Here is a 21,472-nt window from a genome sequence, read left to right as displayed (position 1 = left end):
ACCTTGTCCTCGACCTCGACACTAGTCACACTATCCCAGTTGAATGCTTCATTTTCTCATTAGTCCTAGTCCTTCTCTGTCCTCCAATCAACACAGCCCAGAATCAACATCATTTGGATAAATTACATTTTGCCTCCTCCTCCTCCGGCGTTCTCAGTTATCCTGTTGAATATATCATTGCCAACTCATCTCTGCCAGCTCATCAAAACAGTTATAAAGGATTGGATGATGTAACAGTTAGTTGAAAGAGTTAGTTAGTCCTCTAGTCAACTATATATAGCTATTGTAAACAGATAGTAAAGTTAGTTCATTGAGTTTAATACAAAAGCTTCATTCATTTCGTTCTCACATTTCTCTTCTCTCTGTGAACCTTCATTTCTTGATTTGGTAATTGTTCATCTCTGCTACTTCTCCAATGTAGTTAGCATGGTATCAGAGCCACCAGGCTCATGCCATTGATTCTGGTGGTTCCACTTCCGATTATTTTTCGTCTGTTTCTAGCTTCGTTCTTTCCAAATTTTCATTAGATGTTTGGATAAATTTCTAGGTGCTTCCGCGATCGTTGTTTTATTTCCGGGTTGATTTTTCTGGACTGTGATAAGAGATTTCTTTATTGAACATGATTGATTTTCACCGATCTTTACTTCTCATCGATTTTGGGGATCGATTTTCTTGTTTTGATACAGAGTCGGTAGGTAAGTACCCTGAGTCATGTTCACAAGGTGTTCGAAGGAAAGCCTTAAAGAAGAAGTGTGGTACCTGAATCTGTTTCTTGACGGACCGATTTCAATTCACGGTGTTCTTGGCCCATCATCCACTTTGGATTCGAGCGATGTTAATCAGGGTTGGGATATTATCCTATCGCCAGCCTGTGATTCCAATTCCAACATGATTTCTGATGTTTCTAATGCCAAGAACATGGTCGAATGGTCCCGGATCATCCTATTGCTAGGCTCGAAGGGGTTTGTTTCTTTCGTTGTCGGGCTGAACTTTGTTCTTGATCGTTGTTCAGGCATTTCTTATGATGCGATGGCTTCTTGGGCTTACAGGGCACTGTATAAGGCTACAGGTTCTTGAAAACTTGTGAATTATATCTTATTCTGTTTGTGTAGGACGATTTGCTGTTCTTGGTGAAGGTTCTTAGTGCTCGAATTTGGGTATTTCAACAAGGAAAAGATTTGTGCACTCCATTTGTTTGTTTGATTGTCTCAATAAAGAAGGCACGAAATCTTCTCATTTTTGATAATTTTGTCTGGGTTTGAATAATTGTTTTGATCTTCGGGGCTGTTATTCCGCTGTGATCATTGAGGGTTTCTTTCTGTTCGTCGGGGTTTTCTGGTAGTTGGTGGTTTGGTTAAGGTTCTCCAATTGAGTTTTCCGATCACGAGCTCGAGTCTCAGGTTTTGCTACTATATTCTGTATCCGTTTACTTAAATGCCAGAGTGAAAATTTGTTTTCTTCGATAAGGTTTCTTGTATGCAAGTTTATCTGTTAAGGCCGATGGCCATTTTCTGCGGGATTGTTGAAGGAATACAAAGGCCGATAGCCATTCCTTTTTGTTGTGTGATTAGTTCTTGGTTGTTTGTGATTTGTGCACTCCATAAGGCCGATTGCCAAGAGTGTGTTGAATGCAATTTGTTTCCTCCTAACGCCGACAGCCGGAGCGAAAAGTTATGTCTAAGAAATTGTGTGTTACTCCTTAAAGGCCGATAGCCGGAGTAACGTTCTTGACAAGTTTTGTTTGTTGTTATTGTGTGCAACTCCATTAAGGCCGATTGCCGGAGTGCAGTTCTTGTTCCCTTTCTTCATTGAAGGTCGATTGCCGAAGAAGGTTGTGTTTCTTGATTTCTGTTATTGTAATGCTTGTTGTTGGAATTTGTGAAAATTGAAGGTCTTCTCAGAATGTTGATTGTGAAATATTGGAAACCTTATCGCAAATAAAACAGTAGCTACAAAGTATGGATTTAAGTTTTGAATACCTATCAGTTTGAGGAAGGTGCAGATCATGCAGTTGAATGTGATTTGACTGTTACAGAAACCCATTAGAGAGTTGAGAAGAATTGGGTTTTTTGGTGCACTTATGGTGAAGAAATATGAAATTCGGAATTTGATATTGTTGTTGAGAATTTGAGAGGTGCAATGGTGCCGCATAAAGACTGTTGAAATTATACCACTCTCCACTCACTTTCCGGATACAAAACCAATGGTCCTGCAAGTGACAGTTAAATGCATTTTCAAGCTCAGGATCAATTTGCAGTGCGTCCATATTTTAGTGTTTGCTATTTGAGACACCTTTAAACACTAAGAACAGATGACTCATTGATGATGAGAGCAGGGCTAGGAGTACATGGACTAGAAGCACTTCATAGTTTTGCATTTGTCAAAGCACTCATTCAATCTCAAACTGGGAAACCCAGTTGAGATTGAGGGGGATGTTGAATATATCATTGCCAACTCATCTCTGCCAGCTCATCAAAACAGTTGTAAAGGATTGGATGATGTAATAGTTAGTTAAAAGAGTTAGTTAGTCTTCTAGTCAGCTATATATAGCTATTGTAAACAGATAGTAAAGTTAGTTCATTGAGTTTAATACAAAAGCTTCATTCATTTCGTTCTCACATTTCTCTTCTCTCTGTGAACCTTCATTTCTTGATTTGGTAATTGTTCATCTCTGCTACTTCTCCAATGTAGTTAGCATATCCTCCGCCGCTCTTGCTAGAATTTACCAGCTCAGCTCGCATCGGCAAGTTTCTCTTTTGCTTTGCTACTCATTTCTGCAGAAATTTTATGCTCTTGAAATTTGTTTGCGAAAGTTGGAAACTTTGCTGTGATGGAATTGATGTGTTTTGAGTGTGTTGAATTTTTGTGGATTTTGAGGGCATGGGTGGGTAATTTGTTGATTTTGAGGGCAGGTAGGCAGCTGCTGGTTTTGCTCTGTGGATTTCTGGGAACCAGGGCAGAGAATAATTGCTAGAGGAGAGCAGCACTTCCACCACTACTTCGGTTTCGGCTTCTTCGTTGCGGTCGTCGTCGGCCGAGAAGTACCCGAAGAGGTGGGTTCTTTTTGAAGGAGTTTCTTCATCGAAGCAAGTGGGGATGGGGCAAAAATTTAACTATTTCCTTACCCAAAAAAAATATTAAAAAGAAAATGTTGCATCTTCTTCTTCCGTCTACTGCCCTCCGCCTCATTGGCACTGCCGTTGGAGACGCCGTCTCTGCTGGCGCCATACACAGTCCACGCTCTTACTGTGCATGAAATAATTTTTTACCAAATTCCAACCCACCCAGCTTTGGTGCTCAACTTTTCTGTTAAATTCAAGGTGTTTTTGTCTATCTGGCGTTCCTGATTATTCTGTAAGTGGGTTTGTTCTTACGGGTTTTGAGAATGGTGCAACTACTCACAGAAGATCCAAGGTTTCTAATTCTACGTTCCAGCTCACCCAGATGCAGTGGCACGATATAATTCGAATGGTTTGTGCTTTTTTTTTCATCAGATTTCAACTATCCTTCAACCGAAATGCCAACTAGAAAAATTCTTCGCTCTTGAATCTCATATTCTGAAAGTGATTCACTTGCTTGGTTCGACTCGGCGAGTATTCTGGAGTCCGACTCCGACGACGAATTTATCAGTATACATGGAGGTATTGGCCATCGGCCTAAAACTACATATACGCATTCACACACAGTATATAGACATATTTTATGAGCTACTTACTGGAAAAGGATTTTGTTTTGTTTAGTTTTTAATTTTCTTCCCTGTTCTACAGATGGTTTTCCATTAGCAGGCAATCCATTTGGGAATATCTCAGGTGGCCAAGTAGTTCAGTTCGAAAGATCTGCACGCCTCGCGGATAATGGGTGTAAGTATGAAGAATACCAAAGCTATACAAAAATGGATGGAGGTCATTCAGATAAGTTCACGGGGAAGGATGACGAACTTCTAGCAATGAGGAAGAATATTCTGTATCATTTTTATGGAAGCTTTAAGGGACTTAGAGAGGATCGACGGGATTCTAATGAAAAGATTCAAGACAATATGCTTACATCTGGTTTGCCTCGATTTTTCGGTTTTTCTTTGCTCTAATGAGAATACTATTTCTGTTTATCAGGGATAAACGAAAGTCACCTGCTCCAAACTACAGTCTATATACTCCAACAGCCCAGCGTCTTGAGCTTCCCAAAGTAAAAGCGGACTGAAAATTGCCTTCACTCCTCATCGGACAATGTACATGTAAAGGTACTTTCAGAGAACTAATATATGTTGGTATGCTTTGTTATTTACCTTGTCCTCAACAGTTTCTTATGATATTGCCCTCCGTGTTGTTGCAGTTGCTTACTTATCCCACTGCAATATTCCTCGGTGATAGTGACGGAGATGGGATGAGTCTCGTCATGTATTTCAAAGTTTCTGAGAGTATGGAGAACAACGTCCCTCCTCAATTCCAGGACAGCATCAAGGTAACTTCATTCCGATGAACTTTTGCGAGATAAACTTGTACTTAACATTTGGATTATATATTGGTATACTCAGGTTTATGTGAATAATGTTTCAGAAATTAGTTGACGATGAAACGGAAAAGGTTAAAGGATTTGCCGTGCATCCCATATGCAAGGGATCATCGCGTTCAATGATGTTAGACACCGTTCAACTGCATGCTCAAATAGACTAGCTGCCATATTTAACTTCCCATACTTGGTATAAGTCATGACCGAAGAATTGGTGAGAGATGTATCGTTGTTCATATCAGCTCGATATATGCTTTGTTGTTTACATTACCAAATCCCGATATCTCACATTGTTAAAGATTTTCCTCGCATGGTCTAAACAACCACATTTTGCGTTCATGTACATAATTTGATTCGTAATTTCAGTAGTCAAGTCAAACCCGTACCTTAATACATGTCCGTGGATACACCTGCCTTTTCTTATGTATTTCAGGTCAGAAGTAGCAGAAAGTAAACTCAACAAGGAACCTAGGTTTGGTTTAATACCTTCTCCAACCATTTCGACAAAGGTGTCCACAGCTCCGCTAGCATAATTATTGTGGAGATAGCCCGTCATCATCACATCATAAGATATAGCATCCTTTTTCTCCATTCTATCAAATAGTTGCCTGGACTGGATCAACTTGTTTGATTTGGAGTATAGATCGACCAGAGAGGTGGCTGCCAATAGATCAAGCTGAATACCAGCTCGAATAATGTAACCGTGGATAGTCTTTCCTGGACGCAAATAATTCAAGCAAGCACAAGACAGAATCCCATTGGACAAAGTTATCAAATCCGGGACAAAATGTTCTTCCATCACTTGACAGAAAAGGCGGAAAGCCTCCAAGGGCTGTTCCATTTTAAGATAACCAGCAATCATCACATTCCAAGAACCAATAGTCTTTCTATCCATTTCGCCAAAAATGCAGGCTGCCCTTCTTGGGGATCCACATTTCTTATACATGTCCACGAGACTTGTTTCGAACCACCGATTCCTCTTCTAATAGCATAGCCATGGACCGAACGTCCTTCTTTCAGTGTCTCTAACTGCGACGCTGCCTGATGTAAGATAACAAGAGTGACCCGATTTGGATGCAATCCTTGCCTCGCAAGCGCGTTGATCTCCACTCTGAGCTTAACCAGTAATAATCGAAGTGTAGACAACAATATCTCTCTCAGTAATTTCATCGAACACTTCAGCTGCATCTTCAACAAACCCACATCTAGAGTACAAATCCATTTGAACTAAACCCAGACTTCAAAGCATCGCCATGAATCCCTCGTCCAAATCCCAAATCCCCCAACTCGATACAACTTTTCAAACCAAACAATGGCGCCGCTATCCAACCCGATATTCCACCGACTCAAATCTACGTACCGCCGAAGAACTTCGTCGCTCTGAAATACCCAACAAGGATTGCATTCCAGAGAGACAGATTCCCGTCGACGATTCTGCCGAAAACCCATCTGGAATCTGATAAAAGGTCGAACTTTGCGTAGCAATTCAGGAGCTTGCAGCCGAGAAGTATACTGTTTCCAAGGCCGTGAGCGAATATGCGAGCGTGGAGTTTTCTGAGTGAGAGAGCGTCTGAACAATTGTCCAAGAAAGAAGCGAGGTTTTCTGACAGAAATGGAGATTGAGGGCGTGGGTCGTCGAGAATTGATGTGCAGAGAAATCTAATCTGGGGTTTGGGGGGCAATGATCCGAACCCGGATTTAATACGATTCATGACTGTAAGCGATTGGTGAGAAAGCAAGCATTTTGATACCCCTCTCTCTCTCTCTCTCTCTCTAAACTAAGCAGATCGGTTTGTTTTCATTCATAATTTATTTATAAATTCTGTTAAATATAGCAATTTTATTTAATTTTTTTGTCGAATACATTAATTTAATTTTTCTAGGGTGATAGCAATTTGATTAGAAATATACAGTCTACGTGCATTGGGTATTTCTGTAGCAAGTGGCATTACTGAGAATAAGTTCCTAACTTTATGAATTGTTTAAAAAAAAAAAAAAAAAAAAAGAAAAAAAAAAAAAAGAGGTTAACTTCATATGCTGTGACTTATTATATTTATTCATTCCAAAATAAAAACTCTACATTCATACATTTTGTAGTAATATGTCAATGAATATCATAATTTTTATATAAAAAAGAAAAAGAAAAAGAAGATTTGAATGAATTTCCAAAAGGAAAATTTGCTTTTTAATTTTTTTAATTTGGGTAGTCCATATAGGCTAGAGTGGGTCTCGTGATGTCATGTAGCCATATAACAAAGGTACTGACCAAAAAGTTGACCAATTTATGATCTTACACTAAAATCTTAATTTTTTGTACAAAGTTGTACAGTTTTAAGATTTTGTGTGGAGTTACAATTAAACACAAACTTGAGCTGGGCAAACTTAAATATACCCATTAATTAAACTATCCCATTTTGGTTTTGAGATTGAGATTCTTTTGTGCCATTCAATCTCATGTTCAGCTCCTTCAATTTGCGAATGACATAATGGAGCAAGTCAGTTGCATTGTACTTGTACAAAGTCTTTTCAAGGTTGGATAAGACTTAACCATAGTTGTCACAAAACATATGGCCCAACATGCGAGAGCAAACCACCCAAAATTTGGGACTAGGAGGAACGTTAGTAGAATCAAGGCAAAAGTTCCACACAAAAGGCTGATTCTGTTCATCAATTCATACAAATCTGAATTGTGGGAAGCTTGCAGTATCTTAACAATAGCCAAAGTCCCAACATAAGCAAATAAATCGACAATTAATATAAAAAAAATGACGTAGTTTGTGTCAAATAGAGACTTCTGCAAGGCTACACATTTAACTTGTAGAAACACGCCTAGCATGGTGAGAAAAAAGAAAATACATTTGTGGGGACCACTATCCTTTCTTGTGCTGCTGGAAAGAAAATTAGATGAGTAAGTGGACGAATTTCCCTAGCTAATCATCTTGTACGTACTTTATTAGGAGTAGTAAAACCAAATAATTAGAGAGTAGAGAAAACGAAAGCAAAAGAAAATGCACTAACCGAGACCGAGCTGGGATTCGCCGAGAATTAACCGACGTTTCGTCGTCCATAACTTCTTTTGGGGAGATGAGGTGTCGGGGGAGATCGATGAAGTGTTGAAGTACGAAGAAGAGGCTCTTCCCAGATTTGTTTAAATAGCCACAAGATATGAAAGATTCTCTTGTGAACAATTAGTTGTGGTAATTTGTGTAAATTAGTTAGAGGCCAAGGGCATTATCACAACAAGGATTTTCGTCAGCACAATCTTATTGTCAACTAGGGCTGGGCACGGGCCGGGCCGGGCCCAATTTTGAAGGGACCGGACCGGACCTAGGTTCAAAGGGCACGGGGCGGGCCGGGTCGGGGATTACATTTCTAATATAAGAATCGGACATTACCCGGCCCGGTTGAAACGGGCCGGTTCGAGCCGGGTCCACGGGTCATTTTTTATTATTATTTTTTGGTTGTTTGAAAAAAAAAAAATTGTACGGATTGCAGATTGCAATCTGCACAAAAACTGCACAGATTGCAATCTGCACAAAACTGCACAGATTGCAAACTGCACAAAACTGCACAGATTGCAATCTGCACAGAAAACTGCACAGATTGCAATCTGTACAAAACTGCACAGTTTGCAATCTGCACAAAACTGCACGGATTGCAATTGCAGAAAGTCACATACTGCATTTATGCAGATTTTGCACAAATTCACCATTATTCACATCCAATCTAAATACAAAGTCCAACATCCAAGTTCATAGATTAACAATACATCCAAAATAATAATATTACATCTTCCAACATCTAAAAATCAAATCAACATACAAAATATCCGAAAATCCAAGACATCCAAATTCCAAGAATCAAATAATCCAAAACAACATAAACATGACATCCGCAATAAATTTCAAATTAACATCTAAAACCACATCCAAGTTCCAAAGCCCAAGTTCCAACAACAATCTTCATTGAATCTGTAAGCAAAAATAGAATATAAACATGACATTTTTAACGTCAAACATCATATTATCTATCCTCATTCAAATTGAATTATTGAAATTTAAAGTTTATTCATTTGAGTTTAAAATATTACCGCAATTCCTTTTCCTTTATTCGTTCGAGTTGCTTCAATTTCAAGAACACTTGATGAGATGGTTGAACTTGTAGATATAGTATTTGCTCTTTTTCTTTTATATTCTACAACAAAGAACAAACGTTAATTGTAAACCAATTAATATAAAGTTATAAACCAAACTATAAAAAACAAGATAATTACCTTCTTCACACTCTTGATAAAATTCAAGCTCCGCAGGACTTGCTTCATACTCAATGCTGCCAATTGGTTCACTTCTTATCCAATTTTGAAGGCACATCAATGACTCCACTGTTTGAGAAAGGAGACATGATCTACAAGGGTCAATTACTCTCTTTCCTCCACTAAATGCACTCTCACTGGCAACTGTTGACACTTGAATTGGCAGGACATCTTTCGCTATCAAAGCAAGTGTGGGATATGTGCTCCTCCCTTTCAACTTCCACCATTTCAAAACGTCAAATTGTGAACCATGTGGTACTTTCTCTACACTGTCAAGGAGATACCTATCCACCTCATGTGCAAGTGCAATATCCTCGGTATCTTCTAGTTCCTTTTCCCAATCATCCATGATTTGACTAAATATCATTGGATTTTCTGTTGGCACACTAGAATATGATTGTTTTACCCTTGAAGAAGAAGTGTCAAGAACTAAATCTTCTCTACCCTTTTGTTGTGTTTGTGAATCGAAAGCTTGACTAGTATATTCATCACACATTGTCTTCAACAATGTCTTCACTTGATTACTTTTTTGTTCAATCTCTTCTTCAAGAAGTTGTAATTGCTTTCTACACAAGTGCATGTAATGCCTCAGTTTGAACCTTGGGTCTAAGACAAGGGCAATTACAAATATTTGATTAAGGGACTCAATTGAACCAAAATACTTTCGATATTTGGCTCTCATGTTGAATGACATATCACATAGCACCACCTCTGCAGGTCTTCCAGTTTGCATATATTCAGGCAAAAAAAGTTTTTCAATCTCGTTTTCCACAGCAATGACATCATGAACAGCTGTATTAGATGTGGGATATTTACTTGCACTAACTTTCAAAGTTACAAGATAGAAGACCTTCAAAAATTTCACAAACACTTCGGCATTATCCCAATCTTCCTCCTTAGGTGGTCCAACCCTTCCTTTACCTGCCACTTCTTCTCCTTCATCATTAAACACCTTTTCACTGAAATAGGTGGTGTAGATATTGGCTTCATCATCTTCGATCATCCTTTCAAATGCTTTTTTAAACTTCAAGCAAGATTCTAGCATCATGTATGTGCTATTCCACCTAGTAGGCACATCCATAACAACTAGACCCCTACTATCCAACTTCTCATTCTCCACACATTTCTTGAAATAACTTAACCTTCGAGGACTTGATCTTACAAACCGCTCGGCATTTCTAAGAGCATCCACACTTGTATCTAATCTTTTCAACCCATGTTTCACTACCAAGTTGATAATATGAGCTAAGCACCTCACATGCATAAACTTGCCATTCATAATCACTTTACTATTAGGCCATTTCTGCATTTTACGAACAACATACTCAATTGCCACCTTATTAGCCGATGCATTGTCAACTGAAATGCACATTACCTTTTCAATCCCCCACTCAACCAAACATTGCTCAATCATCTTCCCTATTTCTTTGCCTTCATGACTTGAAATCAAACAAAAGTTTAGAATCCTATTCCAATCATCATCCACAAAATGAGCAGTTAGCACCATGTAGTTCAAATTTTGCACACTTGTCCATGTATCAGTAGTCAAGCTCACTCTATGATTGTGTATCTCTTTTTTTAATTGATCTTTCATGCTATCATACATACTGAATAACTCCCTCACGATAGTTCTCCGAGATGGAACATGCAATCTAGGCTGGACTTTGCACATCATCCGCCTAAACCCTTCACTCTCCACAATACTAAAAGGTACCTCCTCGATCACAATAAACTCAATAATACCTTCCACACTTTCTTCTTGGCTCCACCCTTTAGCAACAAGCATGTTTTTGACATCCCCAGAAGGTCCAGAACTGCCTAGAACCTTTTGCAACTCATCAGTTGGTTTATATGACTTGCAATGTTTATTGATATGTTTAATGTAAGTACTAGTTCCACCCCCACTAGTATCACATGCAAAAAGGGCGTTACAATGGTTACATTTAGCCTTCAATACTTGTACCTCCACCTTTTCTTTCTTTCCATCCTTTTCTACTTCTTGTATTTCCGAGACGGTACACTTAGTGACATGATCCCAAACCCAAGATCTCTCAGAAGAAGATCTCTCTAGTGAAGCTATTATAGTTGGTTGTTTTGTCTTTGGAATAGGTGGTGCTTTTCTTTTTCTGGAGGATGAGGGGTTTGGGGGAAGCATTGATGGTTTTGACTGTGTGGGTTGTGCTTGTGTTGGTTGTGGAGGACATGGTGATGTAGCCGTAGATGATGCTACATTAGTACTACTAGGGGTACTTTGACTTTGAGATTGAGACATTATGTAAAAATCTGTACAAATTAAATAATGGAACTATATTCATTAATCAAATAAAATAGCATAATCTCCATGTAAGCATAATCTACACATTATACATAAATGCTTATGAGATATTTTACATAAATGCAGAATTGCAGATACATACAACAATTAAATTAATAAAAGAGTCTACCAAATAAGCATTCGAAAATTAAATTGCAGATACAACAATTAAATTAATAAAAGAGTCTGCCAAATAAGCATTCGAAAATTAAATTGCAGATAATACAACAATTAAATTAATAAATGCAGAATTGCAGATACAACAATTAAATTGCAGATACAGAATTGCAGAATTGCAGAATTGCTCTACAGTACAGTCTACAACCTACAAGTTTATACTGTGAAGTTTTAAGATATGAAAGATTTATACATCTGTCCAACTGTATTACATTAGCATAATACACAAGTTACAGCAGCTTTAGTCCTAAACAGTAATTAGAAAATTAGTCAACAATTGGCATTTGAAAGATGAAGCGTCAGGCTTCAGTTTTTCAGCTGGTCAAAAGAACCTTGAAAAGAAATTTGAGTTTGAGTTTCTTTTTTGACTACTACTACTACCACGGTACCACTACCACCACCCTAAAATCTAAGGAATATAATGAAGAAAAGGCCTACAAATTAAAGGCAGGAAGCTTTAAAGCATTTTTAAAGTGTTTAAGTTTGGAAATATCTCAGATTCTCAATAATTCATTGTCAACTATTTCATGTTACATTCATGTACCCATAAAAGTTTCTGCCAAATAAGTCTCCAACTTTTGAAAAGCAAGAGTAATTAAATAATTGAGAAGATGCATGCGTTAAACAAACATAAAACAAATAAAAAGTTTAGGATTTTAAGAAGGGTTTTAAAATTTCTGAGGAGCAAAAAGCAGTTTGTTTTAATAATGGTGATGTGCTCCTCTATTAGCACTGTAATGCAATTATTAGAAACAGCTATTACCTAGTGGGTTTTGAAATACAGTATAAGAGACGGAAGTAAAAAAAGGATGTGTACTTGGAAGTAAAACAAAATACCCTAATCAGAGGTTGCAAGAATAAATGAACATCTGTAAGAGATGGAAGTTCATGAATTGAATTATTAGTGAGATTTATATAAAGATAAGTTGCTTCCCAGGAATTAGAAATGATCCACATATATGGTCAGAGCAAAGTTGCGCTTTTATGTAACACCAAAATGCACAGAGGGTAGGGAAAAGGGCACCAACCGTAAGGGTAGATTAAGTAAATCAACTTTCATGAAAGATAAACTGATACTCAGCCAAAATTTTCAAAGTGGTGACCATTGGCAAGGTTCTATTGCAACTAGTATGCTACTGAAAACCCATTCAATGAGAAAACCTAGAACAATAGGTACAAAATTGACTTACGGATAAATTTGTTTTTCATGTGAAGAGATAATATACACACAAGTCTGTGGAAGTCACTACTATTGGATTTGATTTTTCTATTATGGTCACACTATATATGGTTCTAAACTAGTAGACCCAAATGATTAAAGGGTTATTGGTCATAGAAATTGACATGTGAGAGTGAGAGTAAGATGGAGATGATACCTGACAGTCAGATCAGTGTGTATTCCAACAAGAAGAAAATCCCCAAGCTCTCGTGCTTTCCTTAAGATCTATATGAAAAAGATGTCCAGGTAACCAAAAGGTAAGTTTTTTTTATCCCTTAATAGCTTATCAAATCTACAGAAAAATTTGGAAAACAAAAGAAAAACAGACAAGAAGACCGTAATAGCATGAATATAATCAATCAAAAAGCTTATGCAATCATATCGCAGCAGTCCATAATCATATAATCAATCAAAAAGCTTATGCAATCATAGCCCCAAAAACCCTAAATTCCCAAATAAAAAACCCACGTAATTCCTAAATCAATTGAAAAGCTTATGCAAAAATCCTAAATTCCTAAATCAGAAACCCTAATTCATAAATTACCTAGGAATTTGCAGGATGATGGTAGTGTTCTCGATGGCGAGGTTGGTGTGAATCGTGTCGTGGTGGTCGGAACTTGCGATTGGGAGGATTGAAGGAGAGTCAGGACTCAGGAGACGATCCTGCGATGGTGATGGTGGCTACCCGATGTAATGTCGACAGTCACTGATTCACTATGAGTCTCAGCAGGGAGTCGAGTCAGTGGAGAGGAGAGGAGATTTGGGGAGTGGGGTTTGACTCTGAGACGATCGAGTGAGGTCTGAGACGAGAGAGGAGAGGAGATTTGGGGAGTGGGGTACTGGGGTGTCGAGTGACAGTGGGGTGTCGAGTCGACTGTGGGAGTCTGGCAGGCAGAGACAAAGTGATCAGATTAAATCAACGGATCAGATTAAATCAACGGATTTTTGGAAGGTGGAAACGGTTCGGGTCGGGGACCCGTTTCCTCAGCAATTAGGACCCGTCCCGCCCCGGAAATGACATGGACCCGACCCGCCCCGCCCCGTTTCAGAATTTTAAAAACAGGACCCGCCCCTAACCGCGGGTCCAGGCCCCGTTTGCCCAGCCCTATTGTCAACACATATGAAAGATTCTCCTGTAAACAATTAGTTGTGGTAATTTGTGTAAATTAGGTTAGAGGCCAAGGGCATTATGTTACCGTAACGACCGTCGCAAGCATTTTCAACAGCACATGCAACTGATTTTGAGGAAAAAAACTTGTACGGATTTTGCTTGGCATTGGAAATTTGGAATTTGCTAAGTAACGTTATAATTCAATCAAAACTCTCTATATGATATTTTATTATTTTACAATACTTTCATAATTATTTTTTTATACTGATTAATATATATCATGAGATAATCTAATGGTTCTGTTTTGTTTTTTTCCTCTTTTCTTCTCTCTCGTTTTCTCCTAAATTTTCGCTACCGTCTTCTTTCCCATTCTTTGTCTTTTCTCTTTCTTCATAAGAATACGGGGAAAAAAATAACTAAGCCATTTTCTCCAACTATCATAAAATGTAAAAAAAAAAAAAAAAAAATCCAACACATATTTCACTTTTTTACAAAAGTTGTTTGTTCATTTTTTTTAATTTTTGAGCAACATTTCATTGCCCAACAGGCCACTTGCATATATACTCAAGTAAATTTGTTGATACATTTTCTAGAGATCCTCTGCCGAGAAAATTTAGGAAGAAAATATTTAACGGAGATTGACGATCAAATTTATGTATCAAATTTAGGAAGAAAATATTTAACGAAGAAAATATTTAACGAAGAAAATATATAAATAAATATATACCACAATCCAAATCTCCAGTGTTCATAAGCTGATCATCATCATCACCTAAGGCGGCCGAGTCTATTGAGTGCCACAGTTCCGCAGCAGAAGACACCGCCATAGAAATATTACAAATAATGGAAAATTGTTGCAGTATTTTTTCTTCATCAATTGCATGATTTGTGAATTTTTCATATGTGTTTACTGCCTCGCCATGTACACAGTTGTTGAACAAATGAATGAGAACCACGAAGCAATTAAAAAAATTCTCTTCGGACTTTCTTGACAATTCTGAAACATTCGAGGTTGCTATGAAGTTTTGCTACGGCGTTAAGATCGACTTGAGGAGCCAACCATCAATGATATGTAGAAAGAGGGGGGTAAATGGTGGTGTGGATATGAGTAGAAAAGAAGAATGCTTGTTGAGCAAAAAAATAAAATAAATAAATAAAGCTTATTATATATGTGATATAACTTCAAGGCATCAAAATTCTTTTAAATGATAAGGAAGAGGGAAGAGAATCCAAGTTTAAATTAAATAGCATGAGTTTGATACATGTAACAATAATTCTATACTAGTGTGAATTCAATAAGTATACGAGTCTTTTTAACAAAATTAATTTGATATATTAATTAATATCATAATTTCAATATATTAATATCGAATTCAAATTCGATATCTTTATCACACTCAAAAAATAGCCCCTTGCGAAAGATTCCTAAGTCGATCGTCCAACTGTAGGGAAAATTTTTAGGTGTGACGGGAACACCATGACACGTGGTGTTCCCTCACACATTAGGATTTGACATTTTTAATATCTTTCAATTTTATATTTCAATAAATATAAAAAACTAAATCCTAATGTGTGAGGGAACACCACGTGTCATGGTGTTCCCGTCACACCTAAAAATCTCTCCAACTGTAGAACCTTCCTAGCTAGTTCCTGTTATTCTTCTATGAGTCAATAATATTTAATACAGTAATGCACTCAGAACCCAAAACCAAAGACTCCGCTGACCAAGAAATTCATTTTTCATGAACGATATCATCGACTTTATCCCTAAGCCGATCATTGACAAATGTGACGCTCTTCTTTTTCTTTAGGAACAGGCGACATCAACATTTATCATCGACTTGATTCATTATTTACTCAATGATTTTGCAATATTAAGATTTTTTTTAGTATTAAATCTCATATCAAGAACCCATAACAAGATTATGCATGTACTTTATATGGAGTTGTTTCACTTTCTATATATAGTACATCACGCAATTTATGTATTGTGCACAATTCATATTATTAATTAATTTTATGTTAAATTTCGACTTCTTCATAAAATTATTACCAACCTCATAGCTAAGAAATGAGTTTTAAAGTTTAAACTCTTCCTATTCCATTGTCCCCGCTCTTTCACCGTTTCACAGCTATCTTGTTGTTGGCTACGACAAACAAACAAATACCCATTTGGACAATTTTATTTTTGCAATTTTCCAACAACTGCGCAACTTTCCTTAGAGTAATTATGGATGAATGACAATCGATTATATTGTAAATAAGCCTACTCAAGATAGTTGAGTTTGTTATGAGTTAATTGTAACAGTTTTGTAATTAGTTGGTGATTAGTTAGATAAGATGTGATTAGTTGTTAATACAAGTGAGTTAGTCACTAGTATATATACCAACGTGTAATCTTATTTTTATGAAATGAAATCATTATTTTCTATTAGAGAATACACGTGAGCTAGTCACTAGTATATATAAAATGAGGTGGAAGTTAATATAAGTGAGTTAGTCACTAGTATATAATGATTTGGTCACTAATATATATACCAACATGTAATCTGGTAGTTGGCCACTCTTCATGGTGCGTGGAAGTTGGATACTCAATTTCTTTTTTCTTTGTCCAACAAAATAAAAAAAAAATTTAAAAATGACGTAGGATGGCAAACAAAAAGAAATCAAGCGATAGCCTTTAGCATAAGAACATGAAATATATTAGAGAATATTAAAAAATAAAAACCTTAAAGATGTTTGTAAATAATATGAGAGATAATCACCTAATCCACAAAAAAAAAATTGTATTTTTGGAAATGCTTTTAAAAAGACTGAAAATGCTTTTAGAGAAAATATTTTTAAGCTCAAAAGCACTTGAAGTGCTTGCTATAAGAAGCATCAGTTATGTGCTTTCGGTAAAAAGCACTTCAAGTGTTTTTCCAAGATATTCACTTGTACTTTTATCAAAAATTGATTCTAAAAATGTTTTCACCAAAAATGATTTAAAAGCACTTTCAAAAGAGTTAATGGTCTTCCACAACTCTAGGCTTGCTAGAAATCATAATAGGAATCAAAATACAAAATTAACAAAATATACACTAAAATTAGCTGCCTCCGGTCATATAAAACCAAAGAGCTTGTCAAATTGAGGAATATTTGGTCAACCGACATTATCTACGCCAGTCCATGGCTCCAAGCTCCATATTATTCCATCTAACCATATCTTATCTATTTGGTATTATGGAAAGTAAATGTTTCAGGAACAGAAGATGACAATTTAGTGACATTGTACATCTTATAATATTTAGTCATTTGAAGTTTGAACTGGAGGAATGATATCGTGGAAAGGTGCCTGCTGGCTACGTACTAATAAGAAATTTTGTTTGAGGAAACAAAATGCAATTGTTAATACACGGATAAACTTGTTCATGCACCTTGTTAAACCGTAGTAGAACTCAATTAAGGAGGCTCATCAGTTTGTTTTTCGGGTTTCATTGTGAAACGTAGGATGACTATGTTCAAATAATCTTTCAATTTGTCAAATGTATGAACAACCGATGTAACTGCACTTTTATACAACATCTAGAGGTATAGACAGGTGTACTTAGATAAAACGTTCACAAAGAAAATGACCCAAAAGAAGAGGGTGACTGTCCCACTAAACCCGAAACAAGGACCACTTCTAAAATCAAGGCAAGAGTTCCAACAAGGAGGCTAATTTGTTCATGATTGATTATGCCAAATCCAAATTAGGGCGAGCTTGGACTTATAAACTAATAGGTTCTAACGTGTGGAGAAATTTGTAAGAGAAAACGATTTACAAATAACTAAATTATAACTCAACCTGCAACTAAATCGAAAATTAAAGACATAAACTTGAGAATTGAAGACTGAAAATTGAAAATTACTTCTCAACACAATATGACCAATTGTGGGCGGGAAATTTTTATTTGCCTTTTCTCCTGGAAAATAAAAATCGTAATATTATTTGAATGGTGGAGAATAAAGGATTGAATTTTACTCGGGGGCAGGTTGTCAAGTGTTTTTGGTCGACAAGAGAATCTAAGGGCTGACGAGAATCGAAAGCTCTCACTCTCTCTCTCTCTCTCTCTCTCTCTCTCTCACACACACACACACAAATTGACAAAAGGAAATAATAGTAAGCAATTTACTTCTCAACACAATATGACCAATTGTGGGAGTGAAGCTTAAAGAACTATGGAAGATGCCATGGTGGTGAATGAGAGCAAAAGAAACGCGGTAGTATTGAGCTACACTTACAACAAAATGAAAGCAACAAACGCATTGTGCAGTGAACAATTTCAGAAAACTTAGAACAAAGAAAATTTTGCAACTAAGAACCATTTAAAACATGATAAGTGGATAGTTGAGCTTTGAAGTGTTTTTTTTTTCTTTTACATAGTCCATTTTTATAAAAACGAAACGAAACAATTATTTTGAATTTGTGATCTGAATGGAGAGGGCTAACATCAAGGTCTGCATCCATTGTCACAAAGCACATGCATTGTACTACAAAGACAGAAATTGATGAGATGAAATCTTATTAATACATTCATTTGCGTAATACAATCACCATGTATTGCCGCTTAATTATCTGGCTCATAATTTTGATCTCCAAATTAACAACATTGTTTAAACGATAATCTCTAACTCAAAACAGATCCCTCGTCTTTAATAGAAAAGGTGGCATAAAAAGCTGACCAAGAAGTACAAAGGCAATAACAAGTATTTTATTAATTAAAGTTTTAAGTGGTAGAAATGAGTATTAAGGCTCCCCGTTCTGGTTCTGGGGTTCTTCGGTGCCCTTCAATCTCATCATTAGCTCCTCCATTTTGTCACGGGCATAACCAACAGCTGCAATATAGAGTCTTCTTAGGGTTTGGTAGGACTTGGTCGCAATTATCACAAAATATACGGCCCAACATGCAAGAGTAAACCATCTGAAATCTGGAACGAGGAGGAGCACCAGCAGAACCAACGCAAGAGTTCCAAACAAGAGGCTGATGTTGTTTATCAATTCATATATATCTATATTGTTGGAAGTTTGGAGAATATTTGCAGTCGCCAATGCCCCCATATAAGCAAATAAATCAGCAATCAACATCACAACGGTGTTGTGGTCTGTGACAAATGGAGACGGCAAATTTCCCGTCGCTTGCTTCACCTGGAGCAGGGTTCCTAGCATGGCAAAGAGAGAGAATATATATTTGTGTACTGCCTGTGGAGAATTGTACGGACCAACCTCCTCCCTAGTGCTGTATTATATACAACATATAGGATTAGATGTGAAAATTACATGGAAATAAGTGGCACCGTCCACAACTAAATTTATTTGATCAGAAGGTGTGTGTTACAGGATATCTGGAAACCAAATTTATTTGATCCATAACTTGAACCTAGAAATTGGAGACGAAAAAGAAGGTTGTGCACAGTATCGTCATAGGTTAACAAGATTGTGTACTGTTTCCGTTATGCTATACAATCTGTTTGTGGCTAAATCAAGAGGCGAGTAGATGCAACATTCTTTGTATGAGTAGACTTTCACCGAACTGAGAGGCCGGCGGCGTGCGTGAATGAAAGAGTTTAACAGAATTATGGATGCAAAAATAAACAAGTAAAAAGATGATAACTAAGTAAAAAGAAAGCAAAAGAACATGTACTAACCCATCTGCGTCTCGTGGAGGATTAGTCCCACGGTGCATCATTTCTGGTGTTAAATTGAGTTCTTCTGAGCTTTTGTGGGGAGGAGGGTTGGGATGGTGCAGGTGTTGGTTAATGCCGAGAATGGTTTTAGACAAAGCGTTGTCTGCTTATAAAAACATACAGTTGATCGAGTGTAGCAATGGATCTATAGGATTGATGTATAGGATTGTACCCATCCGATCCCGAACCTATGAGGTGGCCCATTAAAATCATGACAGATGTTATATAAACTTTTACACAGGCCACTACTACCGTACTACCCTAATATCAAAAGCATTTCCACTTAAATCCATAACGAAACACAATATTTTTCCCTTTAAACACACATTTCCCCTTAAACCTATCCAATTTACTCAGGAGCTCCTACTTTCATCTAATAACAACGCTTTCATCCAATAACAACTTGATAAATGTAAAAAAAAATTAAAATTTGAATTAATGGACACTCGTCAAGTTTTTATTGGGTGACAGCAAGAGCTCATTTTTGCTTATCATATACCTACCTAATCATCTGATACTTGTTCTTTCATTTAACTTTAGTTAATTTTTACATTAAATATTATTTTTTCAATTTAAAAAAAAAATAGTCAAAGTTAAGTCAAAAAATACGTATGAAATGATTAATTTATAGTAAGCATAAACCCGGGAAGAATAAAACAAAGGAGTAGGAGTGGGATCGGATACCTTTTGCAATTCCACATACAAAACCCGCGGAGGTCACTACGCGTGTAAGTGGGGCCCCCGACAAACAAAACCGATTAAGTAATGTCTCGAACTTTGCAACTTGCTTGACGAGTAAATATGGACGAATGACAATTGATTATATTTAGTGAGAAAGGCAGTTAATGTTGGATTTGGATCCTCTTGATCAATCATCATGAATCGTTGAATTTTATTTAACGATTACAAATATTATAACTTTAAAAAGATCCCCCTGTTTGTAACTGTTGGATAAAAATTCAACAATTCACGATGATTGATCAGGAGAATCCTTTCCATTAGCTCAGGAGAGAATCCAAATCCGTTAATGTGATTATAAAAAAAAATTCAGAACTATGAGAACTCATTGAGGACAACTCTATATGTATTGAATTACCTTACGAACCATATATATATGGATTTTGTGTATGTTTAAATTTTGCTCTAATATTTTATTTATTTATATAAAAATCACTTCAAAGTTACTTCTCCAGAAAATGTTTATATTACTTATGATTGATACAATTTAACAAAACAAGAGAAACAGTGTAGGAAACTAACTTTTCTAAGTAAAGAACTAGTAACCACTACGAGATGACTATGTGGAAAAGAGATGAATTACATGTTTGTATTCCACATGGCACGTTTTGAATTTGATTCTTGGTACTGATGAATTAAACAATGAGTTTTATTCCATTCTTATTACTGAAAGTAGGTCCCCTGCTTTACTCAAGTTCATGCGACGAGTTTTGGAGTTATTATATATGCATCCTTAGATTTCATGCAACGAGTTTTGGAGTTATTATATGTGCAACAAGTTTTGGAGTTATTATATGTGCAACGAGTTTTGGAGTTATTATATATGCATCCTTAGATTTCATGCAACGAGTTTTGGAGTTATTATATATGCATCCTTTGCATCCTTAGATTTCATGCAAAGAGTTTTGGAGTTTTGGAGTTTTGGAGTTATTATATGTGCAACGAGTAGGTCCCCCTGCTTTACTCAAGTTAATGCGACGAGTTTTGGAGTTATATGCATCATTAGATTTCATGTAATGCAACGAGTTTGCCTTCACCCCACAGCCAATCACTCACAGCCAGCAACACTGTATAACTAATTTATCTTTAAAAGAAATTTTGAAAAATTAAAAAACTAAAACTATACAAAACTAAAATAATAAAACCAGTTTCATCGGTCCAGTTTAAGGCGGTGAGAGAAACCAAGAAAGTCCTTACTCACGAGTAGTGTTTAAAATTTCTTCACTATATATGGAAGTTTCTAAAAAAATTAGAGAAACATACGGAAGTGGAGATGAAGTTTAAACTTCACCTCTTATCGAATAAACTTTAAATTTGGGGTAAAATTAACATATGTTGTTGATATTTTTAACACATTTGTTAAATATTAGATAAACTTTTATATTTCAT

At 36.5% G+C, this 21,472-nt stretch overlaps 1 pseudogene across 1 annotated transcript; it reads right to left on the bottom strand.

Annotated features, from left to right (window-relative positions):
- Positions 1-4,068: 4,068 nt before the first annotated feature.
- Positions 4,069-6,283, bottom strand: LOC137739348 (pentatricopeptide repeat-containing protein At1g06140, mitochondrial-like; annotated as a pseudogene). Its single transcript, XR_015966306.1, has one exon. The product of XR_015966306.1 is annotated as a pentatricopeptide repeat-containing protein At1g06140, mitochondrial-like (transcript).
- Positions 6,284-21,472: the final 15,189 nt, after the last annotated feature.

Source organism: Pyrus communis, chromosome 9, assembly GCF_041283825.1.
Source record: "Pyrus communis isolate YQ-2024b chromosome 9, ASM4128382v1, whole genome shotgun sequence".
NCBI classification, from domain to species: domain Eukaryota; kingdom Viridiplantae; phylum Streptophyta; class Magnoliopsida; order Rosales; family Rosaceae; genus Pyrus; species Pyrus communis.
This window is presented reverse-complemented; position numbering and strand designations above follow the sequence as displayed.